Source organism: Thalassophryne amazonica, chromosome 7 (genome assembly GCF_902500255.1).
Source record: "Thalassophryne amazonica chromosome 7, fThaAma1.1, whole genome shotgun sequence".
In the NCBI taxonomy this organism is placed as follows: Eukaryota; Metazoa; Chordata; class Actinopteri; order Batrachoidiformes; family Batrachoididae; genus Thalassophryne; species Thalassophryne amazonica.
In genome coordinates this window covers 115,441,418-115,464,513 of record NC_047109.1, presented here as the reverse complement: position 1 = coordinate 115,464,513, position 23,096 = coordinate 115,441,418, and the positions used below count along the sequence as shown (strand labels likewise).

The 23,096-nt window shown below is 42.4% G+C and overlaps 1 protein-coding gene and 1 pseudogene across 2 annotated transcripts in view; both read right to left on the bottom strand.

Annotated features, from left to right (window-relative positions):
* LOC117514800 (zinc finger protein 516-like) overlaps positions 1 to 23,096 on the bottom strand; it is a 174,919-nt gene that overhangs the window by 112,078 nt on the left and 39,745 nt on the right. The window lies entirely within an intron of this gene.
* Positions 13,150 to 16,089, bottom strand: LOC117514801 (annotated as a pseudogene).

The following is a 23,096-nucleotide window of genomic DNA, read 5'->3' as shown; positions in this document are numbered from 1 at the left end:
GGAGATAATAAGAGCTGGCTGAGAGAGAGATGGAGGAGAGACAGAGAGCACCAAAGAGAAACACAGACGATAGCACTGCAGGGGGGGGATAACGCATGAGGACTGGGCATTGTCCGAAGTTGCCCTTTTGCACGTGTAGCACACAAGAGCAAGTTTTCAATATCAGATTTATTCTCTGGAAAAACTCTGTCTGGTTTAAGTGAGAGATGTTTCCAAGATAGATCGAGCATGATGCAAAAACTACAGAAGGTGTTTGGCGGTACCAACATTTTTGCAGCAAAATGGAGGTCCTGGTCTGCATCATTAAGGTGCTTCCTGTCTCACTGTACGAGGGTGACACCGAGAGGAGACTCAGTTCAGGAGTAGAACCTGAACTGTGAGGGAACATCAGCTATGACATGCTGCCCATTTGGTCCATTTCTCTTGGCATGATCCAACACGCAGGTGCCTCAATGTTGAAGACCCCAGCAACTAGAAAAGTCCAAGGGGATGTGTATCTATCACTTGGATGCAACAGATAGATTTCTACTTTCAGGAGGTGGGGAAGGACCAGCTGGCTGCTTGCCATCCAGGATTCGATGTGATTCTGTAGTGTGATAGATACGGTCTCGTACACTCCCAGACTGCCTGACCATCAAACGGCCCTTCTTCTTCATCCTGGGTATGGTTGTGTTCTGTTTCGACACCAGTCGCATGATAAATGTCATCAACACGCCCGTTCAGTCACTGCGACTCCTCTGGACAACAACCTGCTCTATTAAGACACAGCATAAATCTGACATGACGTGTTCGTGGGAGTTGGCAAGTTAAATAAATGGACTGCATTTCTATGCTGCTCTTCCATCCAAACCAGGCACTCAAAGTGCTTTACAACAACAATAACCCATTCACACACACACACACACACACACGGACCAATGGCAGCATGCTGCTATGCAAGGCACTCAACTTGCAGATTAAGGATCTTGTCCTGTCTGGCACGGAATCATACCTCCGTTCACAAGCCCGCCTCAAATCAGTCCGGTCTGACTGATTTGTTATTCCCACTTATAGTCCAGGGTTTTGGTTCTTGTGTAGGTCATGTTACAGTGAGGCTGGATTGTAAGTGTTGTTTAGTCCCCTTAAGTGGTACTGATTAGGTCTGATGTTTTAGGAATTTGGGCTACTGATCATAAGGCACACTGCATGTGGAGAAGACAACATAAGGACATAAGGACGGCTACAACATTAGTTAGTAGCTCTGAAGGATGTGCACATATTTCCGAACACTAACTGATATATTCTAAGTGTTAATTTAAGACGACAACCAATAATCTCTGCAATGTAAGAGAGATCCACTCTCTCAACATTTGTCCAATAGTCAGTTATAGACAATATTATAGAGTAATTGTGTTGTAATTTCATTTCATTAACTTGTATGTCGAGATGAGGAGATGATTATTTAGTGGTGAGGTGACAGAATTGGTGATAAATGTGCAAATACACTGTAAATGTGATTTAAAATAAATCAACAGCAATCAACAATTTATAGCCAGGACAGTGGCTGCTCTCCTTTAGGTGGCGCTGTTCTCCTTCACACTTCCTGAGTGTTGGACTTTCATCTACTCGTTTGTCAATTCATACGATTCTACATCCTGAATGGATTTGTTTGACATGGAAATAATTCATTTTTAATCATTTTGACATTCCAGAGCAAATGGAATAATGAGGTTAAAAAAAATGTATCCGTGAGTTAAATGGTGTGAATTTGCGCTGTTGATCCAGCAGCACCTAGACTAGAACAGAACGGAGGACGATTCTTGTTTCTTTCTCGCAACAAGACAGGAGTCCCAGTTAGTAACTTTAATCTACATAAAAGTGACTCACGATTGACATATTCAGGGATGAAAGTGGTGAAAAACAAAAGAAGCTGAAACCCAAAATTACCCCCAAACACCACCCGCACAAAAATGTTTCAATTCTAGAAGCTCTGAAATGCAATCTGGGATTATTCAAGATGATAAACTGCAGTGAGTGCAGCATCCATTTAGGTAAGAAAAAAAAATTTTCCTTATTCAAATTCATTCCAGTAGTAGATGCTGTAGCTCCTCTGAAAAAGAGAGCTTTAAATCAGAAGTGCCTGACTCTGTGGTATAACTCACAAACTCGCAGCTTAAAGCAGATAACCCGTTAAGTAGGAGAGGAAATGGCATCTCACTAATTTAGAAGCACTTTCTTTGCTAATAAAATTTTAACTATTAGAGAAAAAATTACTCATAACCATCCCAAAGACGTATCGTTATCTTTGGCTGCTTTCAGATGCCGGTATTTGGTTAGACTCTTTCTCTCCAATTGTTCTGTCTGAGTTATTTTCATTAGTTACTTCATCCAAACCATCAACATGTCTATTAGACCCCATTCCTACCAGGCTGTTCAAGGAAGCCCTACCATTAATTAATGCTTCGATCTTAAATATGATCAATCTATCTTTATTAGTTGGCTATGTACCACAGGCTTTTAAGGTGGCAGTAATTAAACCATTACTTAAAAAGCCATCACTTGACCCAGCTATCTTAGCTAATTATAGGCCAATCTCCAAATCAAATCAAATCAAATCAATTTTATTTCTATAGCGCCAAATCACAACAAACAGTTGCCCCAAGGCGCCTTATATTGTAAGGCAAGGCCATACAATAATTACGGAAAAACCCCAACGGTCAAAACGACCCCCTGTGAGCAAGCACTTGGCAACAGTGAGAAGGAAAAACTCCCTTTTAACAGGAAGAAACATCCAGCAGAACCAGGCTCAGGGAGGGGCAGTCTTCTGCTGGGACTGGTTGGGGCTGAGGGAGAGAACCAGGAAAAAGACATGCTGTGGAGGGGAGCAGAGATCGATCACTAATGATTAAATGCAGAGTGGTGCATACAGAGCAAAAAGAGAAAGAAACACTCAATGCATCATGGGAACCCCCCAGCAGTCTACGTCTATAGCAGCATAACTAAGGGATGGTTCAGGGTCACCTGATCCAGCCCTAACTGTAAGCTTTAGCAAAAAGGAAAGTTTTAAGCCTAATCTTAAAAGTAGAGAGGGTGTCTGTCTCCCTGATCTGAATTGGGAGCTGGTTCCACAGGAGAGGAGCCTGAAAGCTGAAGGCTCTGCCTCCCATTCTACTCTTACAAACCCTAGGAACTACAAGTAAGCCTGCAGTCTGAGAGCGAAGCGCTCTATTGGGGTGATATGGTACTATGAGGTCCCTAAGATAAGATGGGACCTGATTATTCAAAACCTTATAAGTAAGAAGAAGAATTTTAAATTCTATTCTAGAATTAACAGGAAGCCAATGAAGAGAGGCCAATATGGGTGAGATATGCTCTCTCCTTCTAGTCCCTGTCAGTACTCTAGCTGCAGCATTTTGAATTAACTGAAGGCTTTTCAGGGAACTTTTAGGACAACCTGATAATATTGAATTACAATAGTCCAGCCTAGAGGAAATAAATGCATGAATTAGTTTTTCAGCATCACTCTGAGACAAGACCTTTCTAATTTTAGAGATATTGCGTAAATGCAAAAAAGCAGTCCTACATATTTGTTTAATATGCGCTTTGAATGACATATCCTGATCAAAAATGGCTCCAAGATTTCTCACAGTATTACTAGAGGTCAGGGTAATGCCATCCAGAGTAAGGATCTGGTTAGACACCATGTTTCTAAGATTTGTGGGGCCAAGTACAATAACTTCAGTTTTATCTGAGTTTAAAAGCGGGAAATTAGAGGTCATCCATGTCTTTATGTCTGTAAGACAATCCTGCAGTTTAGCTAATTGGTGTATGTCCTCTGGCTTCATGGATAGATCAAGCTCCAACCTTCCTTTTCTCTCAAAAATTCTTGAAAGGGTAGTTGTAAAACAGCTAACTGATCATCTGCAGAGGAATGGTCTATTTGAAGAGTTTCAGTCAGGGTTTAGAATTCATCATAGTACAGAAACAGCATTAGTGAAGGTTACAAATGATCTTCTTATGGCCTCAGACAGTGGACTCATCTCTGTGCTTGTTCTGTTAGACCTCAGTGCTGCTTTTGATACTGTTGACCATAAAATTTTATTACAGAGATTAGAGCATGCCATAGGTATTAAAGGCACTGCGCTGCGGTGGTTTGAATCATATTTATCTAATAGATTACAATTTGTTCATGTAAATGGGAAATCTTCTTCACAGACTAAGGTTAATTATGGAGTTCCACAAGGTTCTGTGCTAGGACCAATTTTATTCACTTTATACATGTTTCCCTTAGGCAGTATTATTAGACGGCATTGCTTAAATTTTCATTGTTACGCAGATGATACCCAGATTTATCTATCCATGAAGCCAGAGGACACACACCAATTAGCTAAACTGCAGGATTGTCTTACAGACATAAAGACATGGATGACCTCTAATTTCCTGCTTTTAAACTCAGATAACTGAAGTTATTGTACTTGGGCCCACAAATCTTAGAAACATGGTGTCTAACATGCTGCTATAGACTTAGACTGCTGGGGGGTTCCCATGATGCACTGAGTGTTTCTTTCTCTTTTTGCTCTGTATGCACCACTCTGCATTTAATCATTAGTGATTGATCTCTGCTCTCTTCCACAGCATGTCTTTTTCCTGGTTCTCTCCCTCAGCCCCAACCAGTCCCAGCAGAAGACTGCCCCTCCCTGAGCCTGGTTCTGCTGGATGTTTCTTCCTGTTAAAAGGTAGTTTTTCCTTCCCACTGTTGCCAAGTGCTTGCTCACAGGGGGTCGTTTTGACCATTGGGGTTTTTCCGTAATTATTGTATGGCCTTGCCTTACAATATAAGGCGCCTTGGGGCAACTGCTTGTTGTGATTTGGCGCTATATAAATAAAATTGATTTGATTTGATCTGATTTAGTATTCTGCTTTTACTAGGATGCAGCAGTTTTCTAGTTTGGCAGATAGTTCTGGAGGAAATCACTGAAGAAATTAACACATTGAAAATATGGTTTGACCGAAACAAACTGTCATTAAACTTAAATAAAACAGGGATGAAATGGAGGTGTAAGAGTCACTAGGTGTTCACAGGAAACATTTATTTATTTCTATATGTATGTATTTATTTATTTATGTATGTTCATTGTTAGTTGGTTTTATCTTTTCTGTTGTGTTTCTATTCAGGTTCGATCTGTGAATCACTGCTTTGATTGGTTCAAGGTTCAAAGCAAAGCCGCACTGCAGAACACCTGATTACAGACCCGCTGCAGGGTCTGTAATCAATATAGAGAAATTGTAATTTTCCTGACAAACACCCCCAAAAACAACGGCCACTCTGAAGGACCGATAAGGGAATCGTTAAGTAAAAAGGTTATTGATGTCAGTGGATCGAATCATTTCTTAACGATACCCGAAAGGAACCGGTTCTTGATACCCATCCCTAGTTTTGACAAAGCACTGAAGACCACAGTAACACCGGGAAGGTTATAAAAACTCCTGGACGAAGCATCGTGGAGTTTCAGTCGCAGTCATACAGAAAATCAAGATGAACACAACTTTTGTCATTCTGCTCTATTTGTCTTTAACACAGTGGTGCGACTGAGAAAAAAACGTAAAAAGAAAAGAAAATGTAAAGAAAAATGTAATAATCTGTCCGTTGGGGTGGGGGGTCTGATTCATCACAATTAGGTAATCCACTCATTCATGGAACGACAGCATAATATTGTCACTGGTATTAAATTGTATTTTTTTTTTTTTTTTTTTTTTTTGCCACTATGAAGCAACTATTTCCATCGTGAATACAAATATACAAAAAGTCAAGGAAGATGTGACTCTCACATCGAAACCTTAGTCCCGTTGTACATTTTTTGCTTTCAGCGCCTGATTAAATTTTCTGGCACTTATTTCTGTGTTGCACCAGTTATTTTTCTCTTTTACAAATTAGCCCTATCTGGTTGCACCAGATTTGTTTGTGCTATACAGAAGCACGGTGACCTCTTTGTTTTTGTCATAAAAAAGTCAACTTTCATTGAAATGTTGAGGGTTTAGTCAGTCTTGTGGTCAAAGATCAGATGTTGCAAACAGTTAGCCTGATGGTTTCCCAAACATCTTTGATGAATTTGTGCAGAATGTCTCCAGTATATCAACTTTTCAAATTCAAATGAAGAAACTGACTCATCACGATTTCCAGGATTTGAGATTGCGCAATTAGTCCAAGACCTACTGAGGTCAGGACCTGAGGGAATAATGACCAGTGAATGTTTGACCGATTGGCCAGGAATCTCCAAAATCTCATTAATCTATAACCGTATCCTGTAGATCAGAGAAGTTTGTCTGACGTCTATGGACAGTGCAAAAATGTTTTCATACTGTTGAACACAGTGTTCAGCTGTGAAGAAATTACAGCAAACAGGTTACCAAATTTAAAAATATATATATATTTTCTCTTTTTTTTTTTTTTTTTGGTTTGGCTGGATCTGTCCCTGTCCTGTTCCATCCTCTTTACTTCATATTAACCAACACAAGCATCTCATTCAGACAAATTAATATCAGTCTCTTCATAAATGCTGACAGGCATTCGTTTCACTGCCAGCGTCATTGTTTTCCTCATAAAACTAGAAGAAGTGAGAAAATGAACAAACAAACCAAAAAAACAAAAACAAAGAGAAGGCTTTAATTACTATATTATTGTATATGGACTTATCAAAAAAATATGCAATCACTTCCTACTATTAATACAAACATACTGGAGACAAATGTTTCCCAGCAAAACCATCCTGATATATCGCTTAACAATCGGGGTGTCACAGATCACAAAAGTCACAGTAAAAAATATAACATAAATAAATAATGCATAATAAATAAAAAAATATTAAATAAATAATATGATCCATGGGCAGCACAGTGGCTTACTGGTTAGAACTGTTGCCTCACAGCAAGAAGGGTGTAGGTTCGATTCCCACCTGGTGCCTTTCTGTGTGGAGTTTGCGTGTTCTCCTCGTGTTTGTGTGGGTTCCTTCTGGATGCTCCTGCTTCCTCCCACATGCAAAAAACACGCAGGTTAGGTGAACTGGAAACTTTAAAACTGGTCTAGGGTGAACCCCACCTCACGCTGCATGACCCCGACCAGGACGCCAGTCTGTCACAGGGCCACATACAGACAAACACACACATTCACACCCACACACACACACACCTACAGACAATTTAAAGTCTCCAGTCCACCTAACCTGGGTGTCTTTGGATGTGGGAGGAAGCCGGAGCACCCGGAGGGAACCCACACAAACACGGGGAGAACACGCAAATTACAACATAATATCATATAATAATAAATTAAAAATATAAAATAAATAACATTTAAACAAAATCAAATCAGAACTTTTTTCAATGTTGTGAATTACCACTTTCATCATTTATTTTCTGTGTAAATGAACTCAAGCCAAAACGAGATGAAAAAAGTTTTCTTTATTAAAACTATGCTCTCTATGTTCATTTAATATCAACAAACACCAAAGAAAAACACACACACACACACAAAATTGCACTTACAAGAGTGTGATTGTGCATAATTTCTAAAAAATAATAATTACTGAGGGGAAAAAAAACATTTACTGTGAATATATTCCTAACAGGTCAGATTTGATATTTCTGTGGGGTCAGGACGCTCTCCCGTACGCTCTCTTTCACAACAGCACACAGTTATGCAGCTGTGCAATGCTAAAACTATTTTAAGTGAGCATTCCTCTTCTGTCATTAAAGTGCCACTGTTGAGCAGAACAATGATGGAAGAAGAAGAAGAAAAAAGAGCTGCACCACTTGCAGACTGCCTTTGTGCTTTTTTTAAACATGTGTGAAGCTGATTCTCATTTAAATAAGAGGCAAAATCAGAGACCTTGAGTCAAAGAGCTACACAACAATCTGCTGTTTTTGAAGTGTTACAAACATCTCAGTCTATCCACAGTCTGTGCCTTGAGGCACACCCTGCTGCATGTCACAATGAATCCGCATCCAGATCCTCTCTGAACGGCCACGTGTTGCATGGATTTATGGGTATTTCCTAATCAAAATCCTGAATGGTTTCATGAAGTCTCCACAGCTGGAGTGTGTGGAGATGATATCATCGTCCTCGTCAGAAGACGATACTGTAACCACAGTGACAGTTCAATTCTGATTTGATCTTCCTCAGATATCTGAATGACAGCTGTCACTGACCCCTACTGTTTTCTTCCGCACTCTTCCAGAGTCCTGCACTGATCTTCAGGATCCTCTTGACGTTGAGTCACAGCTGTGAGTGACTCAGGGTGCCACTTATCAGCCAGCAGAGACAGCAGCTCTGTCATGGCTTCCTGCTTTAAACCGTCCACCTGGTTACGTCAAACCAAGTGGCAACTGCCCATGCTGAAAAATGAAGACAAAGCCAAATCTTGCAGTTCCTTGAAAGTCACTCTCTGCTGACCACTATGTTAAAGCTGTACGGCCTTTGAAGATTTAAGTCATAAAAATTATTTTCTATGGCACCACTGTAATTTTATTCCTTAGCATTTAAATAAGGGATTCATGATATTATTTTGCCATATGATCAAATTTCATGCTGTCTGGAAACCATTTTGAATTTCTCCCCCTGATGGGTCAAAATTCAAGCCATCAGACACCATGACCTACATTTGGTAGACGTCATATCACGTGGGGTCTTCTCCCGATCTGTGAGAGAATGCTGGGAAGTACACAGCAACAGCCAATCAGAGTAAAGAAAGGCCGTGTGATGTCAGCTGGCCGCTTGCTCAAACAAAATAAACCAAGGTGGCGGAAAGCGCTCTGAAACAACGTAATTCTGTGTAAATATAATATGGTTCTCATATATTTTGTAAAAGTTAGCAAGAAAAAAATAAACACTTCTTAAATCTAAAAAAACTGATTTTATGAAGACATCTTAGGGATGTTAGCGTGCATGCCCTGGTAACACACATCAAGCAATCAGGTCATGTCACAGGTCATCTCAAAAGCTCATACTAGTTAATTTGTATGTTTGCACTGTTAGTGCTAATTAGCAAGTATAGCTTGGCAACATTAACTCTACTGATTGGTGCTGTGGTTACTCATACCTACCATGAAAACCACCACCCAAGCCACAGAAAAATGTAATCCAACACCCAAACCAAGATTAGTCTGTGAGCCTTAGTAAAGCATCTTTGGTAATGGGGGAATATTCATACTTTATTTGTACCACCCAGGGCACGCTGGTCTTGCCAATGCTCCAACTCTTTACAGTATAATTCGTGAGTTAGCTGGGAGTTAGGTGGAGTTACCCACTAGCAAGATGTCAACATTTGGAAACACTCCCATTTGTTATCTGGGCCTATAGCATCAGTCTGTTGGCTTTCTCCTGTTTGAGTGTTTGTTTAATCATCTGGTGTCTTGAACTCCACCTACTGCAGTTGGAGACTTGGAGATACGATGTGTGTAGGTAGACCAAGTTCAACCTGCACCACTGCCAGGTCTCTGCCAGCTGAAGAAGTAGGCACGGTCGACTTTTATCAAAGTCGAACTGCAGGTTGATTGTTGTGAGATGCAGAAACACAGCAACTAAACTGTGACGGCAATTTGCATTGGCCTACATCCATTCCTCTAAATTCAACTGCAATTAACTTCAAAATTTAATCTCCCTGAAATTGTATAACTACACAAAACTGCACAGGTGTAACATGGTTAGCTTTCTTGGTCTGGTTAAATGTGAATGAAAATCATGAATATCTATAACCTACTGACTTACCGATGGCAATGTGCAATCTGTGTCAAATTCACTTTCAAGACCTAGATCATGTTTGTTGCACTGACACACTGTTCATTCTCCTCTAAGCATCCAGGATGAGTAGTTCAGTCTTTGACCTCGTGACCATCGGGGTCGCACGATGTTTGGAGGGAGATGCTGAGAGGTTCAAGTAAAGCTCTGCGATTCGACTGGTCCAGCAATCAGTTCTTGTAACATAAACACCTTCTCCACCTGCACCGCAATCTTCAGTCATGTTTCATTGTGCAAATGTGGCAACGCTGCCTCCACCAAACATTTGGACCTCAGCACTTCATACATGGGAGAAATTGCGTTTCATGTTGTAATAAACTCAGGATACTCAACCAGATAAGTAAAAAAAAATCTTTCCTGATATGAAATGCCACCAGTGTCACCCTGTCTTTACATACAGTGTGGGACCAGAAGGTCAGGCAGCTACAGTTTACTGCTCACTAGCTGTGGTTTAGGAATCAGGATGGGAGCTGTTGTATTTTGAACTGCCGTTCTTTGATGTCAATTCATAGTTATTTAACTCCTGTTGCACTCAGCGATGTTTCTACTACGTCTGCAAATATTTAGTGGATGCAGTAAAAACCTATGCACCGCAGTAGGAACACAATGGAAACAGATAAAGATGTGATGTGCTTTCCATCAATGTGGGGGACAAGGTCGACCTGTGAACATGTTCAAAAAACATGTAGTGAGGATGTGGTCAAATTAGGTTGTAGTAACGACTGCACTGACATATTAACAGTGTAATTAATCCTAATAGGGAATTCATTGACATAGTACAAGTGTAATGCAGACAAGCTGGCCCAGCAGCATTCTGTGGGCTGCCTTGTGCCAATTGCTTTCCATGGTTCTGAAAGGCAGCCAAAAAAATTACAGTAATTCTCCCTCACCTTCTTGTACAAATCAAAGTTCTGAAATGCAGCCAAAAAAATAATAATAATAATACTACTAATAATAAAAAAAATTCTCCCCACCTCCTCATACAAACCGAGGTTTGCTTCAAAGCATGTCTGCCTGCACGCATGAAGCATATCTGAGTGTGTGCTGAACTGAATGTACACGTAGACACAAGAAAACTTGTAGAACAAATAAAGAAGTGCAGTGCGTGGTGCAGTATTGATAAGGGCAGCATGGACTTAGTGAGAATGTGGTAAGCATGGAGTAAGTGCACAGTGCGATCTGATTCATAGTAAAACACTGTAAGGAAGAACTGCAGATCATAAGAAATGTGCGGGAATGTGTTTGATGCTGTTAGAACATGGCAGGGACATGTATGTAATTGTTGTCTGAGGCTTTTGAAATACAACAGCATTATGTGAGGGATTTAAACACTTTGGTGTAATCATCACTCAACTCTGAAGTTCCCATTTCTCCACTTAATGGTGAAGAAGTCCAGCTGACCATCATGCAGGTTAAAGGAAAGGTTGCATCAAGCAGTCTGTGTTTGCAGTTTTCCCCGCAGAGATCAGGCACCTCCACCGAGGAGCATAACACACTCTGGGAACGTCCCCACATTGCACCACTGGACAGTTTTATACACCTCAGTGTGTGTGTCAGAGACTGCAGGGTGGAAGTGAAGCAGTGAGTGAATCTGTGATAATAATCAGTGTGGTGTGTGTTTGAAGTGAGGAAAAACCGGTGGAGAAAATACAGCACAAAGAAAGAAGAGAGGGAAAGAGAGGGACGCCATGCACACACAACATAAAAAGATCACAAGCAGACGCACTGAATATATTTGTGAAAAGATCACAGGGATTATGAGGATTTGATTGTTACAAAATGTTAATGTCTTTTGATTGCAGATCAAAAATGGGTTGTTTGATTGTGAGTTAAAGCCATTAAAGGAACACTGCTTCAGAGGCATTTCAGCTGTTTGTACTGTATTTTCCAGACTATATGTCGTACCTTTTATCTGTCTTTTCAGCTCTTTATTTTGGGTATTTTCTGCAATTCTGTGGAGGGTTTTTTTTGTATTATTGTTATTTATTCTTTAATTATTCGAGCTAATTTTGTTTAGTGCTTTGATTCCCAGGAAAACCCTGTATAGATAGTTATTCTAATTATACTCAACAAAAATATAAACGCAACACTTTTGGTTTTGCTCCCATTTTGTATGAGATGAACTCAAAGATCTAAAACTTTTTACACATACACAATATCACCATTTCCCTCAAATATTGTTCACAAACCAGTCTAAATCTGTGATAGTGAGCACTTCTCCTTTGCTGAGATAATCCATCCCACCTCACAGGTGTGCCATATCAAGATGCTGATTAGACACCATGATTAGTGCACAGGTGTGCCTTAGACTGCCCACAATAAAAGGCCACTCTGAAAGGTGCAGTTTTATTACACAGCACAATGCCACAGATGTTGCAAGATTTGAGGGAGCGTGCAATTGGCATGCTGACAGCAGGAATGTCAACCAGAGCTGTTGCTTGTGTATCGAATGTTCATTTATCTACCATAAGCCGTCTCCAAAGGCCTTGCAGAGAATTTGGCAGTACATCCAACCAGCCTCACAACCGCAGACCACATGTAACCACACCAGCCCAGGACCTCCACATCCAGCATGTTCACCTCCAAGATCGTCTGAGACCAGCCACTCGGACAGCTGCTGAAACAATCGGTTTGCGTAACCAAAGAATTTCTGCACAAACTGTCAGAAACCGTCTCAGGGAAGCTCATCTGCATGCTCGTCGTCCTCATCGGGGTCTCGACCTGACTCCAGTTCGTCGTCGTAACCGACTTGAGTGGGCAAATGCTCACATTTGCTGGCGTTTGGCACGTTGGAGAGGTGTTCTCTTCAACTCTATGCAAAGGAGATGTGTCGCAGTGCATGAGGCAGATGGTGGTCACACCAGATACTGACTGGTATCCCCCACCAATAAAACAAAACTGCACCTTTCAGAGTGGCCTTTTATTGTGGGCAGTCTAAGGCACACCTCTGCACTAATCATGGTGTCTAATCAGCATCTTGATATGGCACACCTGTGAGGTGGGATGGATTATCTCAGCAAAGGAGAAGTGCTCACTATCACAGATTTAGACTGGTTTGTGAACAATATTTGAGGGAAATGGTGATATTGTGTATGTGGAAAAAGTTTTAGATCTTTGAGTTCATCTCATACAAAATGGGAGCAAAACCAAAAGTGTTGCGTTTATATTTTTGTTGAGTGTATTATTCTCCACAGTGAATGTTTGATATTTCAATATATAAGTCGCACTGCAGTATAAATTTCAGTACTTCCCAAACTAGTTAAAAAAAGAATTCTACTCTGTAAAAGACAGAAATTATACGATCTGCAATACACCTAGTGGTGCAACCTGGACATATCTTCAGTGACTCTCCCGAGATCACTGGGTGTTTCGGGTCTTAGTCATACACCCTCACTCGGACGACCCAGCCGGGGGTGATCAGTCCCCCAACTTGTGTCCAGGTAGCGCACTACGCCATGCCTCCCCCCTCCTCAACCAGAGCCACCGTGAAACCTTCTCAGCTGCTTCCAAGATGTTCTTGGTGGCTCTCCGCCTATGCAGTCCGCAAATCCCAAGGAGTCCAAGGACGCGGTGTAGGGATCTACCTGCAAAGCCCCTGCAGCCCACCTCAATTGGCTCGCAGCGGGCATTCCAACCGTTCCTCCGGCACTCAGCCACAAGCTCTACATATTTTGCCCTCTTCCTCCCCTGGGCTTCCTCCATTCTGTCCTCCCAGGGAACTGTTAGCTCAAGGAGCACCACCTGCCGGCTGGACGTTGACATCAACACCATGTCTGGACGGAGTGTCGTGGCTGCGATGTTGTCCGGGAATCACAACTGTCTCCCCAGATCGACCAAGAGCTGCCAGTCTCTTGCTGTTGTAAGCAGGCTCCCTTGAGTCTTCTTGGAGGGCTGAGATTTCTCCCCTGCTCGGACAAAAGCAATTGCGCTCTTGGTTGGTTGTTGTCCCTTGCTGCTGTTGATGCCGGTACAGATGGTGTCTGCTATTGCCTGCAGGACCTGGTCATGGCGCCAGTGATACCTCCCATCTCCCAAGGCCTTTGAGCAACAGCTGAGGATGTGTTCTAAGGATCCCTTCTTCTGGCAGAGCTGGCACACAGGTGAGTCCGTCAGGCCCCAGGTGAACAGGTTAGCAGGGCTTGGGAGGACATCATATACCGATTGGACGAGGAACTTAAAATGATGTGGCTCCGCCTTCCACAGCTCAGTCCATGTGATTTTCCGGCTTGTGACATGCTCCCACTTGGTCCAAGCCCCCTGCTTGCTCATGCCCACCGCTCTGCTGAAGCGAGCCTCTTCCACCTCTGCCCGAACCTCCTCCTGTATGAGCTTCCGCCTTTTCTGCCCTTTAGCTCTGCTGAAGCAAGGCTTCGGGATGTTACCCAGCCCTGCCCGACCTGTGGCCACTGTACCCACCAAGGTACTGTGCCGCAGCCTTGCCTCTGCTCTCTCCACTGCGTCCCGGGCACGCCACTTCCTTCCTGTGCGAAACTCCACACCTGCTGAGGATACCGTCCCATTAGCGGAGTCTCTGTAGAGCAGGACGTCTCTGGCCCGGGCTACCTTGAACTCCTCTGTGACACTGCTGAAAGGAAGCTGGAGCTTAATCCCGTGCCCAAACAGCGCAATACTGCTCAGACTACATGTCAGGCCGAGCCACCTGCGCAGGTGCTGGCTGATCTTCCTTTCAAAGCCCTCCACGGTCGTAACTGGGATTTCATACATCAGCAGTGGCCAAAGGAGAGGAGGCAGGATGTTGTGCTGATAGATCCAGGCCTTGAACTTCCCGGGAATCCCAGACTTGTCCACAGCTAAGAGCCACTGGTTGAGGTTGTCGCCGGCTGCTTGGCGTGCAGGGGTGTCCTTCAGATCGCCGGTGAAGAGCTTTCCGAGGCTCTTCACTGGTTTTTCGGACACAGATGGAATAGTTGTGTTTCCCAGACTGAATCGGAAGCGGTCTGTCACCTTCCCTTTCCTCAAGACCAAGGACCTGGATTTCCCAGGCTTGAAACTCATTCTTGCCCAAGTTATGAGTCGATCCAGACCTTGCAGGAGCCATCTGCATCCAGGCACTGATGTTGTGGTTACCGTGAGATCGTCCATGAATGCTCTTATCGGTGGCTGTCGGGTACCAGATCTAGACAATGGACCTTGGCACTTCACTTCTGCTGACTTCACCAGCATATTCATGGCAAGGGCGAACAGAGACACAGAGATTGTGCAGCCGGTGATGATGCCTTTTTCCAGGCGATGCCAATCTGATGTTGATGCCCCAGAGGACACCCTCAGACTAAAATGGTCATAATAGTCAAGGATGAGATGACGCACTTTCTCTGGGACATGGTATTTTCTCAGGGATAATTCCACCAGCTTATGTGGCATCGAACCGTAAGCATTGGTAAGGTCCAGCCAAAGTACTGCCAGATCACCCCTGCTCTCTCTCGCTTCACGGATCAGCTGAGTCACTACGCCAGTGTGCTCGATACACCCTGGCACTCCTGGGACTCCTCCTTTCTGCACAGAGGTATCGATGTAGGAGTTCTTCAGCAGAAATCTCATGAGGCGGTTGGAAACGATCATGACGAAGGCCTTGCACTCTGCGCTGAGAAGGCAGATTGATCTGAACTGCTCGATGTCCTTTGCATTCTCCTCCTTGGGGACCCATACTCCCTCTGCATACTTCCACTGCTGGGGTACCTTCCCTCTTTTCTAGATCACTCTGAAGATCTTCCACAGGCGCTCCAGCAGGCGGGGGCACTGTTTGAAGACCTTGTACGGGACCCCACTTGGGCCCGGTGCTGATGCCGCTCTGGAAGCTTTGATGACCTCTTTGACTTCCTTCAGAGTGGGTGCGCTGATGTCAAACAGGGTGCTGGGTTCAGGAGGGCATACAAGGGCTTCACAGTGGCCGAGGTCTTGGTCTCTCATGCTGTCGCTGCAAGTATTACTTATGTGGCGGTTGATGTCTTCCTTCGGACATGAGAGCTGACTGCTGCGTTTCTCTCCCAGCAGCTTCTTTGCGAAACCAAATGGGTTTGCGATGAAGGCACTGCGCTTGCGAGCCCTCTCCTTGCCCGGCCTCTTGTGCCCCTCGGCCCGACAAAGGGTGAGTAGCTTCTCCCTCCTCAGTTCTACCAAGGCTTCCTTCTCATCGTCATTAGCCTTCTTGAACTGACTCCTTAATATCCTCAGCTCCTTTCTGAGTTGAGAGATCTTCTTCTCACCCCGGTTTGGAATTGGTGCTGTTGGTTGGTCTTGGTGGCACGATGTTCCTTAATGCCAAACCTGTCTGATGCGATGCATATTATGAGTGTGCTCATTGTCCTGAGCCTCTGCTCCACATCACCCTTTGCTGTTGCTTCAAGGGCTGAATCAACATCTACATCAAACCGCTGCCACTCTGACTCCTTGTTGGCAGCGGGCCACAAAATCCGACGCTGTTCTGATGGTCTGCTTTGGGGTGACGCCGGTAGTGCGCGGAGGCTCTGGGCACTGTGGGGTGTCTCCGGGCCTGGATCCTCCTCCGTCTCACCAGATGCCGTACTGGGTACTAGCACTGAGCGTTGCACCACAGGGTTCCTTAGGCAGCACATCTTGGTCTGATGTATCTTTAGACCTGTCAGATTTTTGCAGACCTTGCCACATTTGCAAACTGCACTCATAGTCGATTGTCCATTTGCAAGGGTCGTTACCAGAAAATCCGTCCGTTTGGTGTGCTCATTCTCCCCCCCTCTCGGGCACCCCTGGGGGTATGACTCTTTAGGGTTCATCGTAGCGTTGTTCGGGTGCTCCCTTGCGGGAGCTGCAGCTCGGGATGCTACCCCTCCCTGCCCCAGTTGCCGTCTCTCCGAGCTGTCCTCTGTCTCTCCAGCTGTCACCACACTTTCGAGGTTGTCATCCAGTCTTTCCTGGAAGTCAATACATAATATATTATGAAAATAACTACAGTAAATATTTTTGAGGATGCCCTGGTCAACTTTTTTTTCTTTTTGCAATATTCAAGTCATTTAATATTGAGTATCTACTGACACTAAGTCTTGATCTCATGCTTGTGTATTTTCCGAGATATTACATGCGCACAGATCACACTCCAAGCACATTGAAGTCAATGTAATGGATACGCATGACAACTGAACACCTCTGCAACGCATTAACAAAAAATACCTGCAATCCAAGCTGCTCCTTTTAATTTTTATTATTTTTATTTTTATGTATTTTTCATGAAACCACTTAGTGTTCTTGTTTTATTTTACTTTGACAATGTTGCGCTAACATTAATATTGATTGAATACCATTGATGATTACTGGTGGATGTGTTTTAGTTATTAAAATACATTAATCTCATTATTATTATTTTTTTATATATATTTTTCATGAAACCACTTAGTGTTCTTGTTTCATTTTACTTTGACAATATTGCGCTAACATTAATATTGATTGAATACCATTGATAACTAGAAGCACTCAGAGTGCAAACCTCCGCCAAGGCCACAGGGTCTCTGACGCCATAACATCTACACACCGTGGAATCACTGAACCTAAAAAAGTCTAACAATGCTGTTTGCTCAGTAGTAAAAAAAAGTTTCATCTGCTGTGACTGGATAGCATGTATCCTTAGCACTTGGCATCACAGTTTATTGCAACTTGCACCTTTCCCAGAAGCTACTGTCATCTGAGCACTGATATTGATATTACATGTGCTTATAGACAAAAACAAATAAGAGACAAAATTCAATTTATTATTCAACTAAACTGCAAATATAGGAATTTTTTAACATTTATGAAACACTTCTCTAAACAAGGCCATAGGGTCACTGAACTAAAGAGATTCCCTCCTTGGCACAGTGATCTATTTCTTTTTGTCTCTTTCTCTAAAATTGTATATAATAATCATTAGATTATTAATATATAAGCAAAAATAAATGTAAGAAATATTACCATTTGAAAACAAATGCACCCGAACGTGATGACAGCTGCAACTGCTTAATGCTAACTTTTAACATCAAAAATGCCATAGACATGCTAACACGTTAGCATCGGGATCCGGATCGTGATCCGGATCACCACTAAAATTTAATCACTTGTTCCTCTTGTCATTTCCAATCACTCCACAAAATTTCATCAAAATCCGTTCAAAACCTTTTGAGATATCCTGCTGACAGACAGACGCGACCGAAAACATAACCTCCTTGGTGGAGGTAATTACTGGTGGATGTGTTTTAGTTATTAAAATGCATTCATCTCATTATTATTATTATTTTTTTTTTCATGAAACCACTTAGTGTTCTTGTTTCATTTTACTTTGACAATGTTGCACTAACATTAATATTGATTGAATACCATTGATGATTACTGGTGGATGTGTTTTAGTTATTAAAATACATTCATCTCATTATTATTATTATTATTATTATTATATGCAAAAAAATTCAAAGGGTCAAAACTCTTCAAAAGTGGACCATCGATTCAAGTCAAGCCACATCTGACAGCACTGGTGCTGCGCTTTGCCACATCCACAACACCATGGAACTGCCTTGGGTCCTGGATGGCAACTACCCAGGCAGACAACTGGTCCATTCCCACCCCTTGGCTTTCTGCAGTTCCTGGGGTCCTCATCACTCAGACACCTGCATACTGGATCATGCACAGAGAAACAGAGTACATGAGTAAAATGTTAGAGTTGATGCTCCCTCATAATACAGATGATACTCATCTGGACCCTCAACCAAAAAAAAAAAACATTTGAAGTGAAGCAGAGCATAAATATGCTTTTAAAATGTGTACTGTAGCACTGCTGCTGAGTTAACAACAAGTTCTGATAGACAGGCGGCTCCAACTCTGTTGGGAAAGAGTTTATGGAGCAGAATGAGATGGAACTGAGACTGATCAAACGTGGTGAACAAATCTAATGCCGATCAATCAAAAAAAAAAAAAACAACACTTGATTGGGCCTGATACTGATCAATGCAAGTGGACAAGGACAACCTTAAATATTTGCACAAAACATCTACTGTTTGCATCCATAAAAACTGTTGATAGCTGCCATCAAAAACACAAACCTGCACCTGAGATTTGGCTTTCTGGGACAGTGATGCCTGTGGATCCACCTGTCCAGGATTTAAAGCCTAAAGACACCAACTGTTTGTGGGACTCAAACTTAGATGGGATCAGCATGTGGTCCACTGCAGTCATATGACTGAACCGACCTACAAACATATCTAACAGCATCAGAAGCAGAGGTTTTAAGACCACCCACCTCAGATGGAACTGCATGTTTACAAGAAAGTAAAAACATAAAAATGTTGCAGTTGTCACCATCACCCTGGATGAGGAGTCATGACATACCTCAGCACTCCATTGCTTCTCTAGTTTTATCGATCCTGCAAAACCGGGTCCAGTTTCTGTGGTTTCGCTGCAGCCACCTGTTTGTCTGTCTGTGAGATTAGGGCTCCAGAAATGGGTCAGATCTTTGGACATGATTTATTAGTGGGGGTTTTTTAAGGGTTGAAGGGGCTTCAGTGGGCATTTTTAAGACCATTAATTGGGTGATTTTGTGGAGTTGGTCAGGTATAATCTGATGGGATTAGCCAGTATGCCCTTTAAACAGAGTTCTGTGGTCAGGGATTAGATGATTACAGATAATCAGACAGAAGCAGGAACAGACTTCCATCACTTTAGTCTGTCTTTTATGAGGGAAATGTTTCCCATATTTTTTGTTACAACATGCTGACTCGATGTTTAGCTACGAGTGTGCTGCCAGATTATTTTAAAGATAAATAAAATCTCATGCTTCTTTATTTTCAATTTCAATTTCAATTTATTTTCATTTGTATAGCGCCAAATCACAACAGAGTTGCCTCAAAGCGCTTCACACAGGTAAGGTCTAACCTTACCAACCCCCACAGCAACAGTGGTAAGGAAAAACTCCCTCTGAGGAAGAAACCTCAAGCAGACAAGACTCAAAGGGGTGACCCTCTGCTTGGCCCATGATACAGACATAAACTACAGAACAATTGACGGATGAATATACAAGAAATGCTATTGGCACACAAGAGAGGAGGATCGCCAACACGAATACAACTCCCATCTCTGGATGGAGCTGCACCTTAAACAGAGAGAAAAAACAGAATCAGGCATCAGAAAGACAAAACATATTGTATAATTTGTCAGCATTAAACAACAAGAAAAACAGAGAAATACTAAGGTGATCGCCGGCCACTAACCCTAAACTTCACTAAAAGACCCAGAATTTAGATAAAGTTGAGGCCGCGGCACGCTCCGTTTACTAATAAATGAATTCAAAGAGTAAAAAGCGTAAAACAAAACTGTACCCGTATGCTAGCCATATGAAAGGAAAAATAAGTGCGTCTTAAGTCTGGACTTGTCTCCACAGAATCTGACTGTTTTATTGACGCAGGGAGATCATTCCACAGAACAGGGGCACAATAAGAGCACTTCTTTATGCATAATTTGTGCTACAAAACAGAATACACAGAACAAAATGCACCTTGTCCCATTAAATCTTAAGACATGCTAAAACTAAAAGGAATGTTTTCAAATGTCAAGTATCTGATAGTCTACTTATTAAGTTATCTTGTTGATTAGCCAAAAAACAATAATTATGCAAATATTTGCCTCACAAAACCCTAAAATCTAACCAATTCTCCAGCCTTTCTCAAAAACTGGTCCGTGGATCACTGGTGGTCCATGAGCGACCCCCAGTGAACCGTGAGACTATTGGTAAAATTAATTTAATATTCTTACTTAAAAGCGTTTCTCAAACTGTTTATTCGATAGCAGTATACGAGGTCTGTGAGAAAAGTATCCGACCTTTTTATTTTTTTTCAAAAACTATATGGATTTGATTCATATGTTTTTACGTCAGCCAAGCTTTAACCTTCGTGCGCATGCGTGAGTTTTTCCACTCCTGTCGGTGCGTCATTCACCTGTGGGCAGGCTTTGAGTGAGCACTGGTCCACCCCTCTCGTTTTTTCATTGTGAGGAAATGGCGGAATGATTTGGGCTTTGTTCCATCAGATTTTTTCAGAAACTGTTAGAGACTGGCAGCTGGAAACCATTCGAAAAATGTATCTGGCTTTCGGTGAAAATTTTATGGGCTTCACAGAAATTAAGGAGTGTTACTACAGCTTTATGGACGGCCCACAATGGCGCACGGCGCGCTGCGCTCCGAGCCGCCATTGAGAGGCAGGAACCACCACATCATTTCTAAACGGATCGCTGTGTGGAGCCGGGACCGTCGTGTGCAATTTCTCTGGTTATCACAAGAGCTGGACATCAGCCATTTTCCGGCAGATTTCACTTTTAAGAAGAGATTTTGTCATGGAAAATCGCACGGAGGCTTCGCGCGTCACGATGGATTCGCTGATGGAGCGAGACAAAGAACACCTCCGTTTTTTCCTGCCCAGCTCTCCACAATTTCTCTTATACTCACTCGACTGGTAAGCCACTGAAAGCCGAGATAGGCATGTCCCAACTTGTCCTCTGGCACTCCAAAACGGAGGTGTTCTTTGTCTCACTCCATCAGCGAATCCGTCGTGACGCGCGAAGCCTCCGCGCGGCTTTCCATGACAAAATCTCTTGTTAAAAGTGAAATCTGCCGGAAAATGGCTGATGTCCAGCTCTTGTGATAACCAGAGAAATTGCATACGATGGTCCCGGATCGACACAGAAATCCATTTAGAAATGATCTGGTGGTTTCTGCCTGTCGATCATGGCTCGGAGCGCGGCGCGCCGTGCGCCATTGTGGGCCGTCCTTAAAGCTGTAGTAACACTCCGTAATCTCTGTGAAGCCCATAAAATTTTCACCGAAAGCCATGTGAATTTTCCGAATGGTTTCCAGTTGCCTGTCTCTAATAGTTTCTGAAAAAATTCTGATGGAACAAAGCCCAAATCATTCCGCCATTTCCTCGCAATGAAAAAAACGACGAGAGTGGTGGACCAGTGCTCACTCAAAGCCTGCCCACAGGCGAATGACGCAACCGACAGGCGTGGAAAAACTCACGCATGCGCACGAAGATTCAAGCTTGGCTGACGTAAAAACATATGAATCAAATCCATATATTTTTTGCATAAAATAAAAAGGTCAGATACTTTTCTCACAGACCTTGTACTATTGGAGTGGTAAGCAGACTTATTGTTTTGTATTGTTTTGGTCCGTGATTATTTATTAATTAATTAAATTGTTTGTTTGTTTGTTTTGTAGTTCTTGGCCTGAAAAAAATTGTCAAACACTGATCCAGTCCCAAGCGAGTACATGGATGTACTCGCTTGGGACTGGATCCTTTTACCACATATGGTAAAAGCAGCGGTGGGCACAGCTAACCAAAAAGTTAGCTTCGATAACAGCTAATCAAAACGTTAGCTTCAATAACAACTAATCAGCTAACTGAAAGTTATCTTTTATAAAGCTAAACCGATAAACCACCCAAAAATGTATCGGAAGGTACAGCTAACCGATAACTTTCAGTATTGTCTCCAGTACACTTGCAACTACAAACAAGCTGATTTTGAGTTTTAACACCATGATCGCTTCTGGTAGCATCAAAAGCGACCACAGACCCAAACAATGAGTCAGCACCCTGCCCCCTGCTGGAACCTCCTGTTTACTACATAATTTGCAGCAGTGAAGCATTTGAGAGGAGCTAAGATCAACTCCACACACACACACACACACGCGCAAAAAACAATCCATTAATCCATAACAGAATACAGCTGTGTCGCAGTGAGGCAGCGGTCTTGGAAAATAAAGCAGTTTTGATTTATGGTTTTGATTTTTAAAAAATTAATTAAATAAAAATTAATAGAATAACTCTATTAATGTCAATTTTGTCATTTGTACAAAGTTAAAATATAACACATAATCTTTTAATTTTAAATAATTCTGAAGTTTTGTAACAAACACAGACAGATGCCAAAGGGATTATGGGTAAATGAACCTCCACTAACACTGATTGGTTGGCTTATTCATTCTATGTAAAAACCAACATGTTAATTTGTTGTGACGTGTGTGTTGGTATTTACATATAAATGTGCTTTTGTAAAACATGCCATTTTATTCACATGTAAAAAAAAAGCCATTTGCAAAAAGCCAAAAGTCAAGTGTAGACAACCGTCTGATATAACCGGGGTCAAAATGCACAGAACACTGCCATCTACTGGTGCCCAGACACTCAATTCATACAAAGAGTTTAATGCTGTTGTCTGTGTGGAGCCTGATCAGAGTGTCTCAAATGCATTTCTCCTGTAGTGACTGTACTGAGATTATCCATAATGCACTTGGACACATCATGTCCACACTAAAAGCTTC